The sequence below is a fragment of the Lissotriton vulgaris genome, chromosome 7 (genome assembly GCF_964263255.1).
Source record: "Lissotriton vulgaris chromosome 7, aLisVul1.2, whole genome shotgun sequence".
In the NCBI taxonomy this organism is placed as follows: Eukaryota; Metazoa; Chordata; class Amphibia; order Caudata; family Salamandridae; genus Lissotriton; species Lissotriton vulgaris.
Genome location: NC_141695.1, coordinates 1305273405 through 1305278228, shown reverse-complemented (window position 1 = coordinate 1305278228; position 4824 = coordinate 1305273405).

Genomic DNA, 4824 nt, shown 5'->3' with positions numbered 1-4824 from the left:
GTAGCTTTCCCTTTGTCAAGAACACTTGCAAAATGTTGGTATATAGGAGGTAACTTATGACTGTTTTTTTCTGCAGATCCACTTATAGTCCATTTTCTTTATTAAGACAGTTTTTTTCTCAGGATATGCTTGACGAATTATAATGGATTAATTTCAGATTTATGAATGTAATAAGTCATTTATTTTTTTATGACATGATCTTGGTCAGGGAGATGGGGTAGGGATGGGTGGGAATGTGTTTATTATGTAAAAACTGCTAATAAAAAGATTTTTTTTTAAAAAGAAAGTGGTCCTCATAGGGTTTTTATTTTCATGGGCTCGCTGTCATCAGAGGTTTTTGCTAAGTCCTGTTTCTTATCTTTTATCCGAAATACTTTGATATCAGGGCAAACCCTGTCGCTTCATCGTTCATAGGGGCGATGGTCTAGTTTGACAACCAAATCGATCACATTCAAATCAAATTTAGCTCTATTAAATTTTAGGCATTTAAAAACACACAAGCATACACAAGCATAAAAAATGTTTAAAAACATTTGATATGATCTTTATTGTTATTGTTATTGTTAGTTTAGATTTGTAACGCGCTCAATCACCTACAGGCCTCTAAGCGCATTGGAAATAGATGTTGTTACAATAACTTAGCTTCACTCCTCCGAGAGACACCACTACAGGCCTACATTGCGGTCAGGGCTCTTCTGAACAGCAATGTTTTCAGGGATTTCCTGAACCGTAGGAGATTCACCTCCCTGCGTAGCCCCTCAGGCAGCTTGTTCCATAGCTGAGGGGCCAAAACAGAGAAGGCTCTCCCTCCCTTGGTCACTAATTTATAGCGGGGGCAAACCAGTAGCTGAGAGTCCGATGATCTGAGTGTTCTCTTCGGACTGTATACTTCCAGACGGGCTTTAATATATGCTGGCGCATGGCCATAGATCGCCTTATGCGCTATACAGAGGCTCTTAAACTCAACCCTCTCTTTAACAGGGAGCCAATGAAGGTTTTGGAGTAGAGGGGAGGCCTTTGTTCGTCTGGGTACTCCGAAGATCAGTCGTGCGGCGTCATTCATTACGACTTGAAGTCTGTTTGTCAATGTTTTTGGGAGGCCAAGATACAGGGCATTCCCATAGTCGATCCGTGAAATGACGGTTGCTGCTACAATTGAGCGCATCATAGTATGAGAAAGGAGGGGGGCTAACTTTCTCAATTGTCTGATGATGTTCGTGCAGGTTCCAACAACGGTGGAAATTTGGCTGCACATTGACAGATCACAATCTAGTTTAATCCCCAAACTCTTCACGTTGGGACTAGGTTTTGGGGCTGATCCAAGCTCTGCAGGCCAATACAGATCACTCCACGGTGAGGTGGTAGAAGGAATTACCAGTACCTCGGTCTTATCCGGGTTGATCTTTAATAGGTTTTCCGTCATCCACCCCACGGTAAACCTCAAGATGTTTTGAGCTTGGATTTGTGCTGTCCCTGTATTATCAGTGCTCAGCACTAGCTGAGTGTCGTCAGCATAGTTGAAGACTCTACAACCCATCTCAGCCAAAGACGCAATCAGGGGCTGCAGATAAAGGTTGAACAGGAGTGGGGACAGTGCGGAACCCTGCGGTACCCCGCACTCTAAGAATCCCACCTCTGATATCAACTCCCCCAGTTGTATCCTCTGTGTCCTTCCCAAAAGGAAAGATTGCAACCACTTAAAGGCCAAGCCTTTGATCCCAAAGGCCTCCAGTCTTCCCAGGAGCAGGTCATGGCTGACGGTATCGAACGCCGCTGACAGGTCTAATAAAATCAGGGCGCTCGGTTTTTTGCCGTCAGCCATGCCTCTCAGTTCATCTAGCACCGAGAGCATCACTAGCTCGGTGCTATGGTGCGCTCGAAACCCCGCCTGTCGTTCATGCAGTAAGCTATGGGATTCGAGGTACAGGGACAGGGACTTCAGCACATGTTGCTCTAGGACCTTTGCAAGGAAGGGCAACTGGGAGATCGGCCTGTAGTTCTTCAGGACAGCAGGGTCTGCGCCAGGTTTCTTCAGCAGAGGTCTGACACGCGCCTCCTTAAGATCGCTTGGTAGGTATCCTGTTTCTAGGGACCTATTAAGGAGAGAAATAATCCGAGCTTCCAATAGCGGCCGTGCCACACGGAAGACACTAGGGGGGCATGGATCCGCTGGGGAGCCAGATTTGGTTTTACCCATTAGCTGCTCTAGGCTCAGCTCATCCAGCTCAGGGAACTGTACCATAGAACAGTGAGCAGGATTATGAACCTCGGAGTGTATGGTATCACTATTCACCATACTATTCTTTATTTCCAGGCTAATGGTCTTTACTTTATCTAGGAAATACCCCTGGAAGGTGTCACAGTTTATGGGAGACTCTGAATTCTCCTGTTTTTTGCTCAACTCCGATAGGATTTGAAAGGTCTCCCTCTGGGTGTTCCTAGCCTTCTGTAGGCGAGACTCATAATACTCCGCCTTAGCTTGAGAAATACGTTTTTTATACAGGTGGAGTGAGTCTTTGTATTGGTTCTTTGCTGTATCCTGCTTAGTTTTCCTCCAAATTCTCTCCCGAGCTCGGAGTTTCCTTTTTTGTTTCCTTAGCAGCGGAGTGAACCATGGGGCCTCTTTACCAGGTCCTTTGGTTAACTGAGTTTTTTCCGGTGCTATCTGATCAATGGCTTTATTCAAATTCTGGATTAAATCTGTATATTCAGCGTCCAGACTTCCATCTGTATTCGTCAGACAGGCCATTTCCGGGAGCACCGAGGTCAAGGTTTTTAAATCAACCTCAATCCATTTACGGATCTTTCTGGTACCTCGAGGTAGATGCTTTAAGTAATCTTTAACATTTACATCACAGGTCACCAGATAATGATCAGTCCAGACACAGGGGCTCACATCCCTAAGGATAACATTTGGGTCCGTGGTCCATACTAGGTCAAGCGTATGACCCTTGATGTGTGTGGGTACTTCCACGAGTTAACTAAAACTCAGGGCGGACATGATAGTGTCTAACTGGCGTGTAGGCAGGTCCCTTTGGAGTTTATCCCAGTGCATATTAAAATCTCCCATTATCACGATTTTCTTGTATCTTGTACAAAGGTCTGATATGATGGGGGCAAATAAATCGTTAAAAAGTGGGGATGAGTTGGGCGGACGGTAAACCGACAAAATCACCCAGCAGGAGTTGTTTAGAGAAATCTTTACTCCAACTAGATCGGCTAAATCCACTGTTTCGGATAAAAGTTTCTCCACGGATAAGGTTTTTTTTAATAGAATTGCCACTCCACCCCCAGTGCCGATCCTGCACGGTTCTGCCATATAGCGTCATAGCCATTTGGGAGGGCAGCAATGATGTCCGGCATGGAGTTTTCAACCATCCAGGTTTCTGAAAGCGTCAGGATGTCTAGATTTCTATCCTGAAGTAGGGTGTAGATCTCCGCATGATGACTGTGAAGAGACCTAGTGTTCAGACTGGCTATCTTTAGCACTGGGTATTGTGTTTTAGAATTACTGTTGTAAGACTGCAGTATAGCATACTTTTCCAGCTTGATAATAACATTTTGATCGAGTGACAGCTGACCTTTATGTAGACAATGAAGATCTTCTGAGGTATAGGTATGCCGGTGGTCAGGAGTCCGAGCCCCCGAGCCCGCCCGTGCGCGGACGGGCGCAGACGGGCTGGACTCTGGCGTGACTCCGGCGATGCTCTGGCGATCCCGCAGCGCGTGACCGCTGCGCGTGAGCATGGTCGGCTTAAGTACTGGTCTAGCGTCCTTGTGACGACTAGACCGTGCAAAGTGCATATTGTGCATTCAGTTAGCTTACATAGTAATAGTGGCCAAGCAATAATCACATCCATTTAATTCATTTGGGGTTTTCCTAACTCTAAAAATATTTTCCAGAAAACCAGACATAGCAAAAATAGTTAAAAAACTATCTAAAAATTGTAAATATAAAAAAGCTGGTCTACATTGTCTCAAACCTTCTTGTTTTAGGAATGGAAGAATCCATGTAATTCTTTCCCTTGCATAACATTTACAGAACAGTATCACATGAATGGTAGATTGGAGTGACACTTTATCGCAAGGGCTAAGTTCTCTGGACTAATCGTTAACTTTTGGATAACTGACAAGTCGGTGAAAGCTATGAATCCTGAATCGAGTCAGGAGATATCTATCATACCCCTTGATACAGCATACAACGTAGGGTTGAATGTTGAACATAATCAGGGTCATTTGATGTTGGATTACCGACCCTTTATTCATCTCCAAGCCAGCTCTGAGAGATTCTAAGTGGGATAGACAAATTATTTTGAGCTCCTTTCTAGGGATGGTAAACATTTTCTCTGGTGAAAAATAGTAGTCAGGATTTCCTATGTCATAAAGACATTTTTTAACAAAGTTCAACCACATAATTTTATCAGCATGATCCAAATTCATTGCGTCCCTGATTATTTCTCTATTTAAACTTGCGCTGCTAGTGGTATATATATAATGCCATAATAATACAGGCTGCACTTTTATAATATCAGAGACATAAGAAATACCCAGCTCGCTGTGACAGTTAACAACCAGAAAACTATCCGGAACAGCTAAAATAAATCTTAAAAAAGAATTTTCCACTCGTTAGATTAGAGAAACATCATGGTAGCCCCACACACCCGACCCCAAAATCGCAATGCTAATACATTTGGTCAGATAAATCTTAAGAAGTATGGCAGGGGGCCTATTTCCCATTTTGTTCGAGAAATTTACGACGGCAGCCGTTGACTTCATAAATAACAGGCTCCTACTCCTCACCTCCGGGCCCCATGAGCCTGAATT